General features: G+C 39.4%; 1 protein-coding gene across 5 annotated transcripts in view; it reads left to right on the top strand.

Annotated features, from left to right (window-relative positions):
* The first annotated feature begins 1,222 nt into the window (after nucleotides 1–1,222).
* The window catches only part of LOC141405511 (longitudinals lacking protein, isoforms F/I/K/T-like), a 496,088-nt gene continuing 473,324 nt past the window's right edge, over nucleotides 1,223–23,986 (top strand). For all 5 annotated transcript variants that reach the window (XR_012413212.1, XM_073989911.1, XM_073989908.1 and 2 more), the window contains exon 1: nucleotides 1,223–1,571. The gene's annotated coding sequence lies outside the window, so the exon portion shown is untranslated. The remainder of the gene's footprint in view (nucleotides 1,572–23,986) is intronic.

Raw genomic sequence — 23,986 nt, 5'->3', positions numbered from 1 at the left:
AAACACATTGTGGAGCAAATAGAGCAGCACAAGGAGAATGAGTGAGGAGACGAGGTGGGTTGCCGAGCATTAAAAACAACACCAAAATTGCAGAAATGAAGAACAAAACAACGGTAAATTTAGTAATTCCCCTCCTCTTCAACAAAAAAAACTGCACTCAACACTTGTGTAGTAAGACAACAACAAGAGCAATAACAATGCACTGTCACTACCCTCCTCCTAATAACTCAGTTTGAGTTTGACGCTGTTGGGGGGCGCATTTTGCATAAAAATGCATTCATTGCACGCGCACTAAACCATGCACACAGCAATGGCAACAATAGCAACAACAACAACAGCAAATGACATGCAGTTGACGAGTTTGGGTCACTCACACCAGTGCAATAGAAATTTGTACTCCCCCCAACCCCCACCAACAACCACGGAAAGGCAAACAAACATTAATGGAAACCAGGAGGAGGCATAGTGACTCACAAGAGAGCCCATGTGCTCTAAGTGAGCGTAAATTTCTTATCGCTCACAGCCTGTGTAGATGCTAACACGTTGTGAACAACAACAAATTTACGCTCATTGAGAGCACAAGAGAGACCCAAAAATGTTCTCTGCCTCACTCTGATGGAAACAATGAAAAATGCATTTCAAGTTGAAATACTCAAAGCATGGGCTTCATTACCACTCTCTTGCAATTGCTCATGTCCCCCCATTCTCTTTTTTGAACTTAACGAATATCATAAGACAGGGGTGAGCACGCCTGTGTGCTAGCACACAGGAAAATTGAGAAAACGTACTCTTATTTTTTGTGAACCATAAACAATTAAAAGTTTATGCAATTTTTTATTTATATTTTTAATAATTTACATTGTGGACGATTTTAGACAACATTAATGTTAAAAAAAAATTTTGAAATAAGTAATGAAACATCAAGAAAATTTAAATATTAATTCTCCTTTCTCTCGATTTTGCTCAGCTCTGTCATAAGAAAATTAAAAAAATGTTTGCCAAAGAGAAACACACTTTTTTGGAAATTTCATATGGAAAGAGTATAACGGTTTTTCAAAGAGAAAACAAATGTTCTGAGAAGAGGTTTTGAACATTTCTCTCTCACCAACAAAGAGCATAAGTGCTCTTTATTTATGCTGTTTTAAGAGATGAATTTGATTTTCTTTTCTGTTTCGCATTGCCTGCCTTGCTGTTGATTATTCGTTTTTCTTTTGTTTTCTTCTTTTCGCAACTACATTTAGAAATGGAATTGTTTTGGTGTTGTTGTTTTTGTTGCCGCTGCTGCCCGCCTTTGTGGAATTCAAGTTTTATTTGTTGTGTTGTTGGCGGAGTGACGGAAATGTTTTTGCCGCCGTAAGGGGGGCGAATTCCATAAAATTTTATGTGAAGTCGAAGCTCTTTCAGTTGTAGAAAACTTTTTTTGAACAGTTCAAGCAACGTCGTGCAACATTCGAAAGCCACGAAAGTTTGTGCGGCTAAACGTGCTTTTCATTTTCTGTTTGTCGTTGTGATTCTTCGGCTGCTGCTTCCACAAAAACAACAACAGCATATTCAAGCAAATGTTTAAATGAGTAAGTTAAGTTGTTGGTTTTTTTAAGCTTAGCGAATAAAAGAAAATTTTATTGATTTTAAAACAAAATCGCTTAAAAAATAATGGGAAGGGAAATTAACAGAAAATTATTTTAAAGTTTAAAACTTTCCAGTACCCCTGATCATTTGTATTGATTTTTTTTCATTATCAATTTTCCCAAGCATTACTTAAGCTCTTCCTTCCTCTTCACATAAAACCATCGGCCCCCACAACACAAAGTCCCCCACTCCGCCCCTCCTCCTTCCTCTCCATTCATTGAAAATTTCATTTTTCCATTTGTTGGAGCTGTACTTTTTTTCCCACTCAACAACAACAGCAACAATAACAATTTAATGCACAGCACATGTAAGTATGTATGTCAAGAGAAAATTTGTAAAATGCATTTCAATTGTATTTCGTGTTGTTGTTGCTTTTTTGTCTTCATACATTTTCCGTCAGCTTTTTTTTTTGTCATTTTCACTCCGCATTAAAGTGTCCATTGTATGTAAGTCTGTATGTGTGTGTGGTACTATGTTGGAGTCCATCCACACACCGCTCCCCAGTTGTTAGTTTTCATTCCATTTAAGCTTTTCATGTTTTGGAGCTTTGATCAGAAACAGAAACAACTTTCTTTTTATGCCGAACTCATACTCGCTTCGTTTAACGTTAACTTCACGATAGTCCCTTCTCTTTTTAGCAGACAACAGTGTTGCCAATAACGCCGTTTAAGAAACGCATAATTGCCAGAAGAAAATATCTTTGCATATGGAATATGTAGACATGTTTGTGGTCGTATATAAGAAAGATTTGTTATTTTTTAAAAGACCTTGTGATCTTCTATAAAAAAACGACTTTGTGGAGATGAGCTTGTGGTCTTCTAGGAGAAACATTGTGCTTTTCTGTAAGAAGACCTTTTGGTCTGCTATGAGAACTTCTTGTGGTCTTCGGTAATAAAACCGGAACAAGTGTCGTTTAGGGGCAACTCTCGGATCGGGCTGAAATTTTTACCATAGGTAGCCCTTGGGACCCTGATTCCAAATATATATAATTTTCTGCGGGGGGAGTCCATACTTCCCGAGATATGGGTCTTGACATTTCGGAAATTTCGTACTTGTAACACCTTTATGTTGTTTATGGGCACCTCTGTGATCGAGCTGAAATGTTTACAGTATATAGCCCTTGGCACACTGAACATAACGATATATAGCTTTCCGTGGGGAAGTCCGTACTTTCCGAGATATGGGTCTTGACTTTTTTTTTACTTTTGTCACCATTATTTTTAAAACCTATGCAATATGGGACTCGTTTTAAAGCTCACAAAGAGTATTTTCCAATGCCGCCAATAATTAATAATGGTAATTAAATTTTCTAATAATAATTTATTAAGTTATTATTGGGCTACGTGATCAAAACTCTCTTATAAATTGAAAGTGTTCTTAAGTAGCCGGCCTTCGGCTGGGGATTTAAGACTTTCTCCTATGGACAGGGACAAAAGTGGGCTACGCGATCAAAACTCTCTTTTAAAATGAAAGTGTTCTAAAGTAGCCGACCTTCGGCCGTGGATTTAAGACTATCTCCTATGGACAATGGCAAAAGTGGGCTACGCAAACAACACTTTATTGTAAATTTACAGTTTCCTAAGTAGCCGGCTTTGAACAGGAATTTAATACATTCTCCTATAAACAGGTGTAAAAATAGGTCGCGTGCATAAAAGTACTCTCCATAAGCTTTAAAACGATGTCCATATTGCCCACAATAGAATTGTAAAATGTCAAGACCAATATCTCGGGAAGGATGGACTTCCCCCCGGAAAATTATATATCGTTGTATTCAGGATGCCAAGGGCTATCTACTGCAAAAATGTAAGCTTGATCCGAGAGGTGCCCATAAACAACCTAAAGGTGTGAAATTACGAAATTTCCGAAATGTCAAGACCCATATCTGGGGAAGGATGGACTTCCCCCCGGAAAATTATATATCGTTGTATTCAGGATACCAAGGGCTATCTACTGTAAAAATTTCAGCTTGATCCGAGAGGAGCCCATAAACAACCTAAAGGTGTTAAAGTACGAAATATCCGAAATGTCAAGTCCCATATCTCGGGAAGTATGGACTTCCCCCGGAAAATTAAATATCTTTGTATTCAGGATGCCAAGGGCTATCTACTGTAAAAATTTCAGCCCGATCCGAGAGGTGCCCATAAACAACCTAAAGGTGTGAAAGTACGAAATTTCCGAAATGTCAAGACCCATATCTTGGGAAGTATGGACTTCCCCTGGAAAATTATATATCGTTGTATTCAGGATGGCAAGGGCTATCTATCATTTAAGCCATAAAACATTGTTGTCTTCTGTGAGAAGATTGTTTGGTCTTCTGTCCGAAGACCTTGTAGTGCTCTATGAGAAGAAGACCTTCTGAGAAGACCTTGTGGTCGTCTATGAGATTACCTAAAGTTCTTCTATGAGTCGACTTTGTGGTCTTCAACGAGAAGACCTCGTGTCCTTCTATGCGACGATCTTGTGGTCTTGTATCAGAAGACCTTGTAGTCTTCTATAGGAAAGCATTTATTTATAGGTATTTTATAAGTAGAACTTGTGGTGTTCTGTATAAAAGACTTTGAGGTTTTCTATGGGGAGACCTTGTAGACTTCTTTGAGAAGACATTCTTGTCTTCAGTCAAATGATTTTGTAGGCATGTATGAGAAGACTTTGTCTTCAGTCAAATGATTTTGTAGACTTGTATATGAAAACTGTGGGTCTTCTAGGAGAGACATTGTGGTCACTTATAAGAATACTTCGTAGTCTTCTATAAGTAGTCTCGTAGTCTTCCCTATGAGAACAGGTAAAAAAGTATCAGTCAGCTTTGACGACAGAGATATACCCTCAGCCTATTTGAATTTAAACTTTCATCTACAGACAGATCGAATGTATTTAATGTCTACTTGGAATTTTGTGGCCCTTTTTGGACATTAAAACTTACCGAAAATAATGTGGATTACTGTTGCGGATGAGGTACGTAAAGGAAAGGACCGACTTGGTCTAATATGGAAGTGGATCTCATTTTGGGAGTCATATGTATCTTTTCGCTAGATATCGAGCCCACTAGTAATTTCAATGTGTCATCGTTTAACTTTTGGACCAGTATGCCAGGAAGCATGGACTTATCCACGGAAAAAATAATATCGCTTTAAACAGGACCACAACGAACAGCATCGGTATACATACATTTCCAAAGGATCTTCAAATAGACCTTAATCTGCACTTAGATACAAATATTTAACTTTTGGGGGAGGTACACCTTTTGGTTTTCTGTGGGAAGATCTTTTGGTTTTCTGTGAAAAAAATCGTGTGGTCGCCTATGAGAAGATTTGTTTGCCTTCTGGAAGAAGACTTTTTTGGTCTTTTGAGGGAAGACCTTGAGATCCTCTATGTGAAGATTTGTTGATATTTAGAGAGAAGACCATTTGGTCTTTTGAGAGAATACCTTATAGTCTTTTGAGGGAAGACCTTTTAGTATTCTGGGAGAAGAACTCGTGTTCCTCTATGAGAAGAATTATTACTTATTGGTCTTCTGGGAGGAGATCTTTTGTTGTCCTCTATAAGAAGACCATTTAGTGTTCTGTTGAAGGACCTTTTCTTCTTCTGTGAACAAATCTTGTCGTCCTCTATGAAAAGATTTGTTGGTCTTTTGTGAGTAGACCTTTCGATCTTCTGGGAGAAGACCTTGCGGTCCTCTGTGTGAAGACTTTTTGGTCCTCTATGAGAAGACTTTGTAGTCTTCTGAGGGAAGACCTATTGGTCTTTTGGGGAAGAAAACTTTTTGTTCTTCGCTGAGAAGAACCTATGGCCCTCTACAAGAAGAGCTTTTAGTCTTCTGTTGGAAGATCTTTTGGCCTTCTATGAAAAAAATTTTGTGGTCCGCTATGAGGAGATTTGTTGGTCTTCTGTGGGAAGTCCTTTTGGCTTTATGTGGGAAGACCTTTTGGTCTTTTGTGAGAAAATTTTGTGGATCTCTTCCTCTATGAGAAAACCGTTTTTCCTGTTTCTCCTCATCTTACTCGATTAGTTGCCGTTCTTTTTGCATCTTCCCATGTATGCTCTGTTCCAGAACCTGCAACAATCTACTATTTTTTACTACGATAGCATTTTTACCTTTGTGTAATCGGAAAAAATAGTAAAAATTAGAAGATTCTTGCAGTTCTGAAATAGACCAGTAAGCTTATTTTGTCTAAATTCTTGGGTTATTGTTCGTCGCTAGGTGTTTCTTGATAGACCTCGATTGGGAATTCTATTCAAGCGCCATTCTGTGGTGGGCAATCTATCTCCATTTCCTACGTTTCCTCTTGTATGGGTTCCTGGTTCGTTAATTTCCACATCTCTGTGCTACTAATGGCGTTGGGCCAAAATATCCTGCATGTGATCCTGAGGTATTTATTTATGAATACATGTAGCTTTTGCGTGATGGCGTTAGACACGCGTCAAATTCAATTGCCGTATAGCAGAATCGATTTGTTCTGGATATATGTATGTATACCCCGTTTTCAGTTAACCGGATTTAATAAACCCATTGGGTTTCAAATGTCAATTCCATAGCTCAACGTCAAATAAATCCTCATAGAGAAGGTCAACCCAGCAAAAAGCTCTAATGCAAACGCCCTTTATGTATGTATGTGAACTTCTCCATACACCTTGCTGTCGTCCAAATGGTGTTCTCGCTTTGTTTACCGATTGATTATGTCCATTTCTGCAACGTTATTCATTGTTAAGGCCAAAACAGAATCAATCGTCGCTTGCTTTCCCAAATGTCAAATTATAAAGGAATGCAAATCCGCCTGCGTTCTCCTTTAGGCGGCTTTGACTTTCCTTTATAATTTGACATATGGAAAGCAAGAAAACAAACGACGATTGATTCTGTTCTGTTTCCTAGATAGCGGAAACTATCGACATACAGTGACTGTCACTGAAAATTATGCAACCTGAAATAAAAAATTTTCACATTGATAACTTGGAAACGAGTTTAGATTTTTTAACAATTCAAAAACAATTTTGCAGCCTGAAAAGTTGTCTTTAAGATGGCTTACAAAAATATTTCGTTTAGAGTACCGTTATACTAAAATTTTACCGGAAATCAAAAATAGGGCATTTTTATATTGAGCATCAAAAATGATGCACCACTATAATCGATTAATAATTTCCAAAATTTTCGCTTTTTATGCAATTTAGTAATCAGATTGGCCATCATTGTGCGCCATCTTAAAGACAACATTTCAGCCATCAAAATTGTTTTTTGAATTGTTAAAAAATCTCAACTCGTTTCCAAGTTATCGACATTTATGGAGGCAGTCTTTTCTTCCCAAGCTGATGCAATGTTTCTTCCGTAACTTGGTGATATGTTGACGAGATGTCCACATTCATCTTTTCACATTGCTGAACATGTTATGGCTCACTATTTTTGCGTTAAAGTCACCCATGAGAATTATGATGTCTCCTCTCCGAATTACATTAAGCGTGGGTGTTAATTGTGCGTAGAATTCATATTTAACAGTGTCTTCAGCGTTTTCTGTGGGTGCCTTAAGGCCAGAACAGAATCGATCGACAGAATCAATCAATCAAGCCTCCTAAAGGAGAACGCAGGCGGATTTGCAAAGAGGCTCTGGCATTCCTTTATAATTTGACATTTGGGGAAGCAAGCAAGGCAAGCGACGATTGATTCTGTTCTGGCCTTTACATTGCTCTTAAATCGAGCCATTATCACACGGTCACATATTGGTTTCCATTTCTTTCACCACCATTTTCTCTTCCACTGTACATGGTTTCCGTTTTTTATGGGAAGTTCATCGCTTTTATTCCATCCAATTTCGCTTTGCAGTTCAAGTTGTGCAAGCAGGAAGATCTTTTAGTCTTCTGAAAAAAGACCTTGCGTCTTCTATGAAAAGACATCCCTTCTTGTGATACGGTTTATTGTACTGCTTCCTCTTGACTTCTCCGTTATAGCCAACAAGGTTATTTCCGTTACAACCAACAAGGTAATCCATTGTTGACTTTTTGTCCATCTTCTTCTGGCGTTGATTGAAAATATTAACATAACATAATAGCTGGACACTATGTTGACTTGATAAGAAAAAGGCTTCAAAATACTTCATATCTGCAAATTTGCAATAATGTTTTTATTAATAGAAGTTATTCTTTTGAGGGGTATTTGTAGCTGTAAACCGGTGACTTACCCTGTCTTTCACTTCTGCATTGTTTAATTATCTAAGTCATCTCCAGAGGGATCACCACAATGAATAATATTTTCAGTTCGGTTTCGAAAACATATGTGCAGATATACTGCTCTTTATACTGTTTCTCATTCGACACAAGATAATACTATGATCTGATAAGTCTCAAAAACCGCTTTATTGGCATCACAGTTTTTGTATTCCATGCATGCCAAACATACGAAAAACATCATCACAAGGTTTTTCCAACTTTTCTCTTGGCACTGCTCCCTCCCACCACCACCCTATAATGCACACACACACACCCATTTCCATGAACAAGTGTACGTGTGCAGCCCCTGCCAGCAATTGGAAGTGAGTTTTATCTAATTTTATAAATGAGGATCTTTTTAGTGTCTAATTTTCTGTAAAAATGCGACATTTGTCTAATATACAATAACAATTGCATTGTAATCTCATTTGTATCGTATCCAGTCACCATTTAGAAAAGAATACGATAGACAAATAACAACAATAACATATGTATCTAAAAATAAATGTAAGCTATCTCATTTATATCCCAATGAAGGATGGAAATTAGAAAGACATATCTATTTTCCATCCTTTATTTGGATACAAATTAGACAGCTTACATTTATTTTTAGAATTGTTGTAAGTTGAATAAATAAGACATTTGTACACAGATTGTTATATACGCAGGTGGTTCAATGATAAGCATGCTCGCTTTGCAATTTGAATGTCCGGGGTTCGATTACCAGGTCAGGCGACATCACATTTTTCAAATGACAAAATTAATATAAGCGACAATTCCTGAAACAATTATAAAAATATAGTGAATTAAATTAAATAATAAAAAACCAAAAAGTCAAAAATAACCCAAGCAAAGAATTAACGACACAACAACAATAAAACAAAACATAAAATAAAAAGGAATTAAATTAAGTTAAAAAGAAAATCAAAATAAAATTTTGTTCTTTTTTATTTATTATTATTTTTATCAAGTTTTTAGCTATATTAATGTTTTATAGTTAAAAAAAAAGATTTGTCATTAAAAAAATGTCGACTGGCCTGGGAATCGAACCCGGGCATTCAGATTGCAAAGCGAGCATGCTTACCATTACTCCACCGATATTGTCGTTTTAATAGCTTTCTGAAGTGTCCAATTAGACACTCAAAAAAGTATCTAATGAGTGGAACAGTTCTTCCCGAGAGCTTTATCTTTTTGGATAAGAATGCGACTATCGCATTCGTTTGTGCAATCTAATTGAAGTGACTCATTGGACAATAAACAGATAACAAATGTTGGCAGGGGCGGCAAGCAGTTAACATCGAAATGCAGTGTAACGAACGAAAAGTTTTTGTCTTCTGTTTTATTTCCACATTTCATTTTTCAACATTGGGAGTGAATTTTCATTTTTTTTGTTTGTTTCGATGCAGCGGCAGATGTTGTTGTTGTTGTTGCTGTCGTTGTTTTTGTTTTCTTCCTCTTTCTAAAAATTGAGGTCATTTTAAAATAATGTTTTAACGATATTTTTCCATTTTGCCTGCCAACCAGTCAGTCAAACAGCCTGTCCGCCCGTCCGCCCGTCCGCCCGCCTGTCCGGCCGCCTAGTGCTCGGCTCGTGTTGTGGAGGCATAGTAGAGAGTTCCGTGCATTAACAGCAGTGAGTGTATTGGTGCGCATGTAATGTGTATTGTATGATGCATTTTTAGCTTTGAGTTGTTCTTGTTCGGTTTTCATTATTTTTCACTTCGTCGTTGTTGGTAGCGTATAAAGTTTTGCTGTTACATAAGCTTTTCAGTTTTCTTCTACACCATTTGGCTAGAGCACTTGGTTTCGTCGCCTCTGCCCCTTTCCCAACTCTTCACTGGTTTTTCCCATATGTTAGCAACACTATTTTACTGAGTGCCTATCATTAGGGTTGCCGTTTGGGAAAATTTTTTATTTGATTTTGGCCCAGAACCGGCAAAAATCGAATATTTATTATGCAAGGCCACTTCGGTGGCCTGTATGCCAAATGTTCTTGGGATTAAGGCAGCTATGAACAAAGCAGTACTCTAGCGTCGATTCATGGCACAAATACTACAGTCACACATATTATTTTGTGCATCATTGGTTTGGAGTCGGGAACATATTTCAAACGGACTGCCGCATCACGGTATTTGCCGTTCTCGACGAATGCCTAGGGCAGTCCAATCGTATCTACTTCACGCTTATATGCGGCTCGTAGTGGAGAATAGATCTCAGAAGGCATGCGGGAACACAATATCAACCGAACTCGATGAGTGGTTTTGGAAACCTATACCTCGGGTTGCTACGAGTGGCTTACGAAAACACACTCTCGGGAAAATTATGGTCGGATTTACAAGAGTGGTCTGTGAAAAGAATCTCCGGAAACCTACACAACAGTTGAAACAAATGACTTGGGGAAAACACACTCTCCGTAAACGTATCTTAAGGGTTCCTACTAGTGGCTTACGAAAACAAACTCTTGAGGCTTTAATATTATTTTTTAATTTAGAAATATTGTGTCCATATTCTTACCTGATCTAGATCTAGAAGAAACATAATGATGTGCAAGTTACTGTGCGCACAATTTTAGCGGACAATTTTGAACTTTTGTGGGTGAGGTCCCGAAAGGAGTCTGCCCACGGCCGAACTTGATCTAATCTTGCAATATTTGAACCAACTTGGTTGATCCGTTCGAGAGTTATCGTTCGTACCAGACAGGCGGACGCCAGATCTTAATTAAATCCAAATTTTCTGAAACCATTATTTCGATGACACATTTTTGATCGTATGCAATTGCAGCCTCAGCCTTTCGAATACAAATGAACCTTTTCTAAAACTGCAGACAAGATTGAACAGAGAAACTTATGACAGGTGGACGGCGAATATTATCTCAAGCGTAAGAAAATGGGTGGAAAGGAAACATGGAGACGGACTACCTAACGCAGTTACTCTTTGGACATGGATATTTCCAGAAGTACTTGATCAAATAAGGAAAATTACTCTCCCGCTTCTGTTTTTATAAAGAATACGACACATTAGATCGCACAGAGCATACATTCTTTTTATGTACACAATCAGAGCCCAGGGCAGTTGTAGAACAAGAAACAGACGCAATATCCCCACAAGCATAAAGGAGAAAATGATGATGAACGAAAAGAACTGGCTCGCAGGTGCAAGGTATTATGAAGGACTCTTGTGAATCAAAAAGAACGATTTGGATCAGGTATGCCAAGTTGGTGGTTTTCCCGCTACTTGTGGTGATTTTTGATGGACAAAAACCACTACTTAAGCAGGAATGTCAACAGTTTTAAGGTAAAAATCGCTACATACCTATGGTGCCTATGTGGCTGTAGCAATTTTTACCTCGGAACAGTTGGCATCCCTGATTTGGATAGCTAAGGAGAATAAAACGGATCTTGGACGCAAGTAAAACTCAATATAAGGTCATCTTAACCTGATCAGAAATAATACGAATGTGTGGTGTCAAGTTGGTCGAAATTCTAGGTGGTGACGAGATGGGTTTTTAGTCGGTATGAAAATCGAGTTCGTTAATGCATTTCCATCCCTTTGCCGCAAAAACCATTTCTATCATGATGAGCGAAGAGAACTAGAACACGGTTGAAGGACTGTTGAGAACCAAAAATAGAGATCTGGATAGATAAGGAGGAGAAAGCGGACATGGACGCAAGTAAAACTCAGTAGAAGGTCACCTTGACCTGGGAGTCACCTCGAAGTAATACGAATGTGGTGCCAAGTTGATCAAATATCCCTGTTGTGACGAGATGGAATTTTAGTCGGTGTGAGGATCGAGTTCGTTAATTAGTTTTTCCCACTATTGTCGCAAAAAATCTTTTTCAATGATGATGAGCAATAAGAACTGGATCGCAGTTGCAAGTTATTGTGAACTACTCCTGAGAATCGAAAATAGTGATCTGGATTGTTAAGGTGGAGAGAGCAGAAATTGGACGCAAGTAAAACTAAGAAGATGGTCATCTTGACCTGAGAGCCAGCTCGAATTAATACAAATGTGATACCAAGTTGGCCGAAACTCCCATTGGTGACGAGATGGGTTTTAAGACGGTATGAAGATCGAGTGACCTAAATCCTTCTATTTCATCTCAACGAAACCATTGAAAGCACATCGAACAACTTTGCTTGGTGTTTGCTTACCAATGTCCCAGCTTTAAACTGCCGATGAAAATGCTTAATCGTGCCATTTGCTCGAGGGTGGTATTCAGATGTGGATAGATAAGGAGGAAAAAGCGGAACATGGACGCAAGTAAGACTCAGAAGAAGGTCACCATCACCTGGGACCCACCCTGAAGTAATACGAATGTGGTCCAAGTTGGTCGAAACTCCCAGTGGTGACAAAATGGGTTTTTAGTCGGTGTGAAAATTGAGTCCGACATAAAACGTTGAGTGACGATTGAAAGTTACCTAAATCTTCCTTTAAAGTACATTTTAATCTTAACAAAACCATTTGAAGCACTTCGAACCACTTTGCCATTTGCCATTTGCTTGCCATAATCGCAGATTTAAGCTACCATTGAAAGCCCTCAATCGTGCCGTTTGCTCGAGGGTTATATTCAGTTCTGTATAGTTAAAGATGAGAAAGCGGAACTTGAACACAAGTAAAACTCAGTAGATGATCACTTGACTTGGGAGCTACTCTGAAGTAATACGAATGTGCTGCCAAGGCTGTCGAAACTCGCAGTGGTGGATGGAGAGATCGAGATGGGGTTTTAGTTGGTATGCAGATTGATTCCGACAAACCACGATGAGTATCGAATAAACGGGAGACGTGAATACTTTAATCCACCTTTGCCGCAAAAAACACTTTCTATTACTTTGTAGGTTATATTCAGTTCTGTATAGTTAAAGAGAAGAAAGCGGAACTTGGACGCAAGTAAAACTTAGTAGATGATCGCTTCACCTTTGGAGCTACCTTGAAGTAATACGAATGTGCTGCCAAGGCGGTCGAAACTCCCTGTGGTGGATGGAGAGATGGATATGGGTTTTTAGTTGGTATGGAGATTGATTCCGACAAACCACGATGAGTGACGAATCAACGGGAGACGTGAATGCATTAATCCACCGTTGCCGCAAAAAACCTTTTCTATAACTTTGTAGGGGCTCTCATTTGGAAAAAGTGGACACAGCAGACGATGCAGATCTGAGCTCAGGACAGTTGTAGAACAAGAAACATACGCAATATCCCCCACAAACGTAATTTAGAAAAAGAGAACGAAGAGAACTGCTTACCAAGGTATAGTGAAAGTCTGCTAAGAACCAAAAAGAAAGATCTGGATAGCTAAGGAGGAGAAAGCGGAACTTGAACGCAAGTAAGACTCAGAAGAATGTCACTTTGACATGTGAGCCAGCTTGAAATAATACGAATGTGGTGCCAAGGTAGTCGACACTGCCAGGGGTGAGGAGATGGGTTTTAGTTGGTATGAAGATAGACTCCGACTTTTCACGATGAGTGAGGACTTAAAGAGCTACCCTGAAGTAATACGAATGTGCTGCCAAGGCGGTCGAAACTCCCAGTGGTGGATGGATATGGGTTTTTAGTTGGTATGGAGATTGATTCCGACAAACCACGACGAGTGACGAATCAACGGGAGACGTGAATACATTAGTCCACCTTTGCCGCAACCCCCTTTCTATAACTTTGTAAAGGCTCTCATTTGGAAAAAGTGGGCACAGCAGATGATGCAGAGCATACATTTTTTTTTATTAAGACAATGATCTGAGCTCAGTACAGTTGTAGAACAAGAAACAGGTGCAATATCAACCACAAACGTAGTTTAGAAAATGAGAACGAAGAGAACTGGTTAGCATGGTATTGTGGAAGTCTGCTAAGAACCAAAAAGAAAGATCTGGATAGCTACGAAGGAGGAAGCGGAACTTTAACGCAAGTAAGACTCAGAAGAATGCCACTTTGACATGGGAGTCAGCTTGAAATAATACGAATGTGGTGCCACGGTGGTTGACACTGCCAGGGGTGGCGAGATCGGTTGGTATGAAGATTGAGTCCGACTTACCACGATGAGTGAGGACTTAATGTGATCTAAGCCTCTTGGCATTTTCTCGAGGGTAGTATTCAGAAGAAGTAACTCTGGATTGCTAAGGAGAAGAAAGCAGAAATTTGACGCAAGCAAAACTAAGAAGATGGTCATCTTGACCTGATAGCCAGCTCGAATTAATACAAATGTGATACCAAGTTGACCGAAACTCCCAATGGTGACGAGATGGGTTTTTAAGACGGTATGAAGATCGAGTGACATAAATCCTTCTATAAAGCACATTTTATCTCAACAAAACCATCGGAAGCACAACGAACCACTTTGCTTGCTGTTTGCTTACCAATACCCCCGGTTTAAACTGCTGATACATGTGCTTAATCGTGCCATTTGTTCGAGGGTGGTATTCGGATCTGGATAGTTAAGGAGGAAAAAGCGGAACATGGAAGCAAGTAAAACTCAGAAGAAGGTCACCATCACCTGGGACCCACCCTGAAGTAATACGAATGTGATCCCAAGTTGGTCGAAACTCCAAGTGATGACAAAATGGATTTTTAGTCGGTGTGAAAATCGAGTCCCACATACCACGTTGAGTAACGACTCAAAGTGACCTAAATCTTCCTTTAAAGTACATTTCAATCTTAACAAAACCATTTGAAGCACATCGAACCACTTTGCTTGCCAAAATCGCAGATTTAAGCTGCAATTGAAAGCCCCCAATCGTGCCGTTTGTTCGAGGGTTATATTCAGTCCTGTATAGTTAAAGATAAGAAAGCGGAACTTGAACGCAAGTAAACTCAGTAGATGATCACTTCACCTTGAAGTAATACGAATGTGCTGCCAAGGCGTTCGAAACTCGCAGTGGTGGATGTAGAGATGGAGATGGGTTTTTAGTTGGTATGGAGATTGATTCCGATAAACCACGATGAGTGACGAATCAACGGGAGACGTGAATGCATTAATCCACCTTTGCCGCAAAAACCCCTTTCTATAGCTTTGTAGGAGCTCTCATACGGGAAAAGTGAGCACAGCAGATGATGCAGAGCATAAATTTTTTTTAATGAAGACCATGATCTGAGCTCAGTACAGTTGTAGAACAAGAAACATGCGCAATATCTCTTACAAATGTAATTTAGAAAATGAGAACGAAGAGAACTGGTTAGCAAGGTATTGTGAAAGTCTGCTAAGAACCAAAAAGAAAGATCTGGATAGCTAAGGAGGAGAAAGCGGAACTTGAACGCAAGTACGACTCTGAAGAATGTCACTTTGACATGGGGGAGCCAGCTTGAAATAATACGAATGTGGTGCCAAGGTGGTCGACACTGTCAGGGGTGACAAGATGGGTTTTAGTTGGTATGAAGATTGACTCCGACTTTCCACGATGAGTGAGGACTTAAAGTGATCTAAGCCTCATGGCATTTTCTCTAGGGTATTATTCAGATATAGTAACTGTGTGACTGCTTGGTCTGTTCCGTAAACATCTTGTTATGTAAGAGGTACCCCAAAATCTGATACGTACGCATTCAGCCATAATGTCGCTAAATGGATACGCTTCTGGCCATGTGAAAACTTTTCAATAACTGTCAATAGATATCGATGAATTCGTGAATGTCTACGTGTATATAGGTACATGTAACTACTAATATTTAACGGCTTATTTTCGTCCCATTTGTTGTTATATTTTTGATAAAGATTAGAAAGAGGATCGTTTGTTTACATTATCTTTCTTTGTGACATAGAAAAATAGACCAAAACATAACGAAAATTGAATATGCACAGTTATACAAAAATAACCACGCTTCGCGTGTTCGCTTAAGCAAAATAATGGCAATTTTGTGCAGAAATAAAAACAAGAATTATTAATGATTTCAAAGCTGGTCTAAAACAGAAAGATATTTGTGAAAAATACATATTCTATGAATAAGTCAGTAATTTCAAAAATAATAAAAAAGTTTCGCGAGAAAGGAACGGTCGCCTGCGTACATTTGGGTGGTAGACCTCGTAAAACAACTCCAAGGGAGGACAATTTAATTGATAGAGACTTTAAGAAACATCCTAAAATACTTCCTAGAGATGTTATCAACAATCTTAAACTGCAAATAAGCTATCGAACTGTTCAACGGCGTGCCGATGAAGTTGGTCGTAAGTGTTATCGCCCAGCGAAGAAGCCGTTGATATCTGAAAAACATTGCAAATCACGCATTCTTATCGCTAACACCCATATAAATTGGTATCGGCAGAAATGGTATACCGTCCATTTTTCTGACGAATCAAAATTTAATCTAAGAGGTTCCGACGGAAGAGGTTTTGTGAGGCGGCCTATAGGGAAAAGGCTTGATCGCAAGTACACCAACAAAACAGTCAAGTTTGGAGGTGGCAATATAATGTTGTGGGGATGCTTCTCAGGTTTCGGAATGGGTGCAATCTATGTTGTACGAGACACTCTGAACGGAATTGGGTATAAACAAATCAATCATATTGTTATGCTGCCGTGCCCTTAATCCAGAGGTTCCAGCACGATAATGACCCCAAACACACTTCCAGGGTCGTCAAGGAATGGCTAGAACCTAATAATATTAATGTTTTGAATTGGCCTGCCCCAATCCCCACATTTAAATCCAATAGAGAATCTGTGGGAAATAGTGGATCGAAAAATTAGGAACAAAAGTTATACCACCAAGCCCGATCTCATCCAGGCAGTCAATTCCGCGTGGGAAAGCATACCTATGGAAATTATTCATAATTTAATCAACTCCATGCCAGCACGATGCAAAGCTGTACTTAAAAATAATGGATACCCTACAAAATATTAAGAAAACCGCACCTGAGAATACAATTTTTATAAGTTTCCATCGTTTTGCCAAAGCCTCTTAAATGAATTCCGAGACCTCGTTATTTTATCTTTCAAACTTATTGGATTTATGAGAAAATTTCTATTTATTTTATTAAAGAAATGATCAATATATTTAATTAGAATGATTTTGCATGTTTAATTTATAAAGTAGTGAAAATAAGGAAAATATAAATTTCAGCAAAAGTTTCCATTGATATGTCCTGGAAGTCGTGTCAGCTACTTCATTAGAAGTCCCCAGCCTCCCACAAATAGATTGCTTACTATAATATTGTCAATATCTATTCTCGTTCTTCCGTCGGGACAGTTTGTAAGCATCCATTGAAAGACAAGCTTGTTCTAATAAAGATTTCTGTTTCTGTAATCGTTTTGTTTAATATTTTCCCCAAATTTTGGTCCATAAAATCTCCCAACACGGCAACACTGTTGCCTATGCAACTGGCTAGGTATGCATGATGGGCATTATGAAAGCCTACAGCTTAGTTTTACTAATGCCGAGTTGTGCAGTGCAAGTGCAGCACCTAGCAGCTCTCAACCTCCAGGGCGGGCGCTTTTTTTTTTTTTTTTTTTTGTTGCCTAATACATAAAGTTCTCCCTTAGTATGGGGGAAATACCTACCGAGCATTGTTACGTTACGTTCAATTCTCAATCCCCTCCACATTTTCACTTCGCTCAAACATTGGCACGTTGGGTTGTATGGTACCACCTATCATCTACTGCGTCCCATCATAGGTTTATACTGAGCGTTTTAAGAGCATTAACATTCTGTGCTAGCTTTTATACAACTACGACGGACGTACTATTTGAGTATGTCTGGCGGCTGTGTGCTTTATTTTGGTTTTTGTTTTATTTTCATTAGGTTTTTCCTATTTTGAGTTGTGCAGGAGAGTAATAGCAGGCGCAGTACATAGCTACATACGTACACCCTATGCATGCCTTGGCTGAGTGACTAGCTGAATGACTTGACTAAGCGAGTGCCTGCCTGCCTATACTACTTACCCGCCGCCACCACGCTGCTGCCGCCTCTTTCTGAGTTTAGTTATAGCAGGCAAACAAATAAAACGCTGTATGTATGCAGTGCATATTTCACATTTTATATTATGTTTGTACGTGATGTGTTGTTAAAATAAAGTTGTTTTGGAGGGGGAGGAATAGAAAGAGGTGGGAAAGGAGGGGAGGGAGGCAGAGAAGGAACAACAACAACTATATAGCAGAAAAACTTGATACGATCACATACAAATTTTTCTGACTTGGCATTGTTGTTGCCTGCTGCCAGTGCTAATGTTTTTGTTTGTCAGACACTCTCGCCACCCTGACTGATGACTGCCCTCAAGCCAACCGCCTTGTTTGTTACGCTGATAGGGGGTGGAGTAGGAAAATTTTCATTGTGAAATACTTATTAAAAATTTCTTTGAGGTCGCTGTTGCTGCTGCATTTTAAGTGTTATGGAAAAATTTAAGCTTTTTCTTCATACGAAATCTTTGTCTTTTCTAAAGAAATACAGGTTCGTATGTTATTGTTGTTGGATAGTAAATAGTTATGCTTCAGGGTTTCCCGACCAACATAACTTCTCACTTTTTCCCTCAGCTTTTTGTCATAAGTAAAAGTCATAGAATACCGAACGCAGATCATACTCGTAATAGGTAGGAGCAATTAAAAAATTGTTTTTAAATTGCGAAATTAAGGAAAGTCCCTTAGTCCTTGGTCACACTAGCGAGTTTCTTGAAACGAATAATGAGAAGAGGCAACATCGCAAATACAAAAAAACCACGTGCAGCGGTTTCACTACCCCACGCCCCTCGCCTATAAACTCGAAGTCGCCATGTTGAAACAGCGGTAGTGTGACCTTCTACTTAGTGCAATTGGAAAACGTTTTTATGAAGAAGAGGAAGCAGCAGATGAAGCAGAGCAAACAATTTTTTCGTGTAGACAATTGTCTGTGCTCAGGACAGTTGTAGAACAAGAAATAATCGTAACACCCCCGACAAACTTAATGGAGGAATGATGATGAGCGAAAAGATGTGGATCACAGTTGCAAGGTATTGTGAAGGACTGCTGAGAACCAAAAAGAGAGATCTGGAAAGGTAAGGAGGAGAAAGTGGATTTGGACGCAAGTAAAACTCATTAGAAGGTCACCTTGACCTGTGAACCACCTCGAAATAATTCGAATGTGGTGCCAAGTTTATCAAATCTCCCTGTTGTGACGAGATGGAATTTTAGTCGGTGTGAGAATCGATTTCGTTAATTCATTTTTCCGTTAACTCATTTCGTTAATTCATTTTTTCCTTTGTCGCAAAAAATCTTTCTCAATCATGATGAGCGATAAGAACTGGATCGCAGTTGCAAGTTATTGTGAACGACTCCAGAGAATCGAAAAGATTGATCTGGATTGCTAAGGAGGAGAAAGCAGAAATTGGACACAAGTAAAACTAAGAAGATGGTCATCTTGACCTGAGAGCCAGTTCGAATTAATACAAATGTGATACCAAGCTGGCCGAAACACCCAATGGGGACGAGATTGGTTTTAAGACGATATGAAGATCGAGTGACCTACAGCGAAACCATTGGAAGCACATCGAACCACTTTGCTTGCTAATATCCCAGCTTTAAACTGCCGATGAAAATGCTTAAACGTGCTCGAGGGTGGTATTGAGATCTGGATAGTTAAGGAGTAAAAAGCGGAACTTGGACGCAAGTAAAACTCAGAAGAAGGTCATCATCACCTGGGACCCACCCTGAAGTAATACGAATGCGGTACCAAGTTGGTCAAACTCCCAGTGGTGACAAAATGGGTTTTTAGTCGGTGTGAAAATCGAGTCCGACATACCACGTTGAGTGACGACTGAAAGTGACCTAAATCTTCCTTTAAAGTACATTTCAATCTTAACAAAACCATTTGAAGCACATGAAACCACTTTGCTTGGTACTTGCTTGCCATAATCGCAGATTTAAGCCCTCAATCGTGCCGTTTGCTCGAGGGTTATATTCAGTTCTGTATAGTTAAAGATGAGAAAGCGGAACTTGAACGCAAGTAAAACTCAGTAGATGATCACTTCACCTGGGAGCTACCATGAAGTAATACGAATGTGCTGCAAAGGCGGTCGAAACTCCCAGTGGTGGATGGAGAGATGGAGATGGTTTTTTAGTTGGTACGGAGATTGATTCCGTCAAACCACCCTTTCTATAACTTTATAGGGGCTCTCATATCGAAACTCCTAATGATGATGAGATGGGTTTTTAGTCGGTATGAAGATTGAGTTCGTCACACCATGATCATGAATGCATTTTCCCACCTTTGCCGCCAAAAACCCCCTTTCTATAACTTTGTACGAGTCCTTAGTAATTTTTACCGATGAATGTAAATTTATGGTGGTGATATGGTAGCGATGGTCGCTCTAAAGTCTGGCGAAAGCCAAATACTGAGTTATTACCTCAGAACGTTAATTCCACAGTAAACACGGAGGTGGATCTATCATGATACGGAGATGTATGGCAGCAAAAAAGGGTCTAGGGAATAATGAATAAGGCTATTTCTGACCAGCCAGTTCGTAGAGTAATCAAAACAAACGGCTATAATAGCAGAGTTGCAAGAAAAAAATCTTTACTAAGTCCAGTAAATATCCAAAAACGATTCGAGTACACCAAAAATACTAAAATATTTATTTGAAGGATCCTACGTTCTGAGAAAGAGTGATTTTTTAATGTACGTACAGTGAATCACAGTCAAAAGTATCCACTTCAATTTCTTTCATTAAAACTGCGATTGCTTAGAGTTAATTAATGATAGCGATTTTATTCTTTTTTATATTTTTACATTAGGGTCTTAACTTAAATATAATAAAATAAAATTAACGAAATTCGGGTAAATTTAGATAAAAAAATAAAAATTGTTAAACAACATCGATTTCTACCTCACAGTGAAAAGTATCCGCTCTAAAAGTTTTATGAAACAACAAGTAAGAACGGCGTTAAGTTCGGCCGGGCCGAACTTGTTATACCCTCCACCACAAGTTGTATTGAAGTAAAATAGAACAATTAGTTACCTTTCGATTATGAAAAAGACTAAATACCAAATTTCACAACTTCGGTAAAACAATGTGAGGCACCAGTCTATGGGGGCTATTTCAAAACGTCGATCTATACCGACGAATTTTAGTCAGAAATGGAGCAATATGAAAGCGTAGACCTGTACAGACATATTTTTGGCGAACAGTTTTATATCACATTGAAGACTAAATACCAAATTTCAGCCATTTTGGTGGAATATTGAAGACGCAACCTTCAAAACACGAAAAATCGGGAGGTACCTTTCCATGGGGGCTATATGAAGGCGTGAACCTATACCGACAAATTTAGAGGGGAAGTTTGAGTACCCCCAACGAAGTCTAAATACCAAATTTCAGCCATTTCGATGGAATATTGAGGCCACAACGTTCAAAATACCGAAAATCGGGAGGTACCGTCCTATGGGGTCTATATGAAGGCATGGACCGATACCGACAAAGTTGTGGGGGAACGTTTTGCAACCCTAAAGCAGACTACGTACCAAATTTCAGCCATTTTGGTAGGATAATGAAGCTAAAACCTTCAAAATACCGAAAATCGGGAGGTACCGTTCTATGGGGGCTATATGAAGGTGTGGACCGATTCCGACAAAATTCTGGGAGAAAGTTTTATACCCCTAAAGAAGACTACGTAGTAAATTTCAGCCATTTCGGTGTGATAATGAAGCGAAAACCTTCAAAATACTGAAAATCGGGAGGTACCGTTTTATGGGGGATATATGAAGGTATGGACCGATACCGACAAACTTCTTATATTTGTCTCCCAAAATACTCCATAAATTGCCCATAGGATTCAAATCCGTGGATCGGGGAGGTGTTTGAATCACTTTTGGACAGTTATATGGCATCCATTCTCGAAAAATGTGTGATATGAGCTTGGGGTCATATCTTGATAAAATTGGAATCTTGTCCCAAATCCCATTTTTCAGCGCTACATTTCAAATTATCCTTCAGAATGTTTCAATAATATATCTTATCCTTATTTCCTTCGATAAAAACAAGATTCCCTACACTGGAAGCACTCATACAACCCCATACCATAACAGAGTCTCCTCTGTGCTTTACGGTTGGAATTGTGTGCTGTACGCCTAGATTTCTAGATTTTTTTTCTAGATTTCTCAGGAAGTTAATAGGTTCTAGATTTCTCAGCATCAAAATATAAGCACTACCAAAAAAACATGAAATTTATTCCTTCACCATGACTGTCCTCTCCCTGGTCTACTGGGCTCATATCTTGTTGCGGACACCTCTCAGATCTGGCTGAAATTGTTACCATACGTAGTCCTTGGGACACTGGTCATAACGATATATAGCGTCCATACTTTCCGAGAAAGGTAATTGTGTTAAAGTAAGACATTTTCACAATGTCAAGACCCATATCTCGGGATGTATGGACTTCTCCGGGAAAGCTATATAACGTTGTGGTCAGGGTCCCAAGAAGAACTGTCTAAAGTAAAAATATCAGCGCTACTGAACTGGATATGTTTGAGAGGATCCCCATTAAAGTGCAGTACACATTGTCAACCGTCCAACAACCACGAAATAAGATCAGGGACCATTGAAGTAACCGTTTTTAACAACATTTCAATCTACAAAAGTTTTAGAATTTCTATACTGGAGGATACCTTGATGGCTTTGGTTAGTTTGCGAGGCAACTTGGCAGTGGTATCTTTCCGGCTCTCAGTTTTTTGATAGCAAGCAGAGGAGGTACAGGTATTGGAGTCCTGACAACTGTTGGGTCTCTTGACCTTCGGATTGGGTCTCTCTTTCCCCCCTTTTTTTGTGGAGAAGGGTTGGGCTTAGTCGAATCCACACGCCCAAGGGTTGATCCCGGCGTTGAGTCAGCCATCCCAGCCCTCTGCTTCCTTGGTTCAATTTGGGGCTAATTCTTCCCTGAGGTCACATTCCTCAACTTCAAATTTTGTGTCCTGACGTGTGATGGCAGGCAACCGTTGTAGAAGGTGTTGAGGTACAAAGGATGAACCACCCGTGGGAGGTTGAACCACATCAACATCTCTCTCACAGTGAGGCTTTTAGTGCTTATTCGGGTTGATCTTGAACTCAATTTGCCATCTGTGGGATGACAGGTTGTTGAGATGAAGATTTCGCTTGGGGGCAAGTGGGGGTATCTCCTTTGCAAGTTGATAGTACTTGCATTCTCTTACCGTGATAGACGAGGGTTCCCTTCCTGATCTAATGTATCGATCTACGATCAGCCCTCTTTACCTTAGTCATCCAAACGGTGAAAACATTTTCGACTTAAGGTTCCTGCCTCAACTGCATCTTGCCTCCGATGGACATTCCTCCTGGATTTGCGACGGATCTGGCTGTGTAGGGCTAGTGTTAGTTTATCGAGTTCCTGTAATTAAAGATGGTGTTGAGTTAAAATGGATGGATAACCAATGGGAATGTGAGCCAAATTAACATCGCTTCCTATGTGGTCTTTGGGGGCTATTGGGTTTGATGACGAACAAAATTTGCCCTCTTTGGACATCGGGATGAGAGAGAGTTTGTTGAGATCAAAATTGTTTGAGCTATTGAGAGATCTTCTTTCGAATTTGTTCACCACAACCAACTTGCCCCTTCTCACGGAGGTGGACAAGGTTTCTCATGGAAGAAGGTGTTGAGGTACAAAGGTTGAACCAAATTAACATCGTTTCCAATATGATCTTTATGGGCTATTGGGGTTGATTTTCAATTCAATTTTGTCCTCTGTGGACAATGGGATGGGCAGTAGTTTCCTGCGATGATGGATTTCTCTTGGGCAAGTGATGGTATCTCCTTTCAAATTAGCTCACCACTATCAACTTGTACTCTCTCTACGCGATGTACTAGAGTTCCCCGCCTACCAACATCCTGATGTAATATATCGACCTACAATATGCCTTTTTAGCCATCGTAATGGTGGTTACATTCTCGACATATCTCTTTGTCGAGTTTCATGCTCTAATTGCATCCTCCCTCAAAAGTTCAATTCTATTCAGCTTCGGTCGAGGGACATTCCTCCTTGATTCGTGATAAATCTGGCTTCATTAGGTTAGTGTCTCCTACTGGACCCGAGGTCAGTTTATCGACGACTATAGTCGCTGGGATGACTATGGTCCTCTTGTGGTCATTCGGGCTGGTTCTCTGGGCAAGTGATGTTATCTTCTTTCGATCACTATCAACTTGCATTTTCTCAGCATGATAGATGAGGGTTCCCTGCGGACGACGAACTTCCTGAGGTAATACACCGACCTACGATA

Source organism: Musca autumnalis, unplaced genomic scaffold (genome assembly GCF_047663935.1).
Source record: "Musca autumnalis isolate F117 unplaced genomic scaffold, ASM4766393v1 scaffold_5, whole genome shotgun sequence".
Lineage (NCBI taxonomy): Eukaryota > Metazoa > Arthropoda > Insecta > Diptera > Muscidae > Musca > Musca autumnalis.
This window is presented reverse-complemented; position numbering and strand designations above follow the sequence as displayed.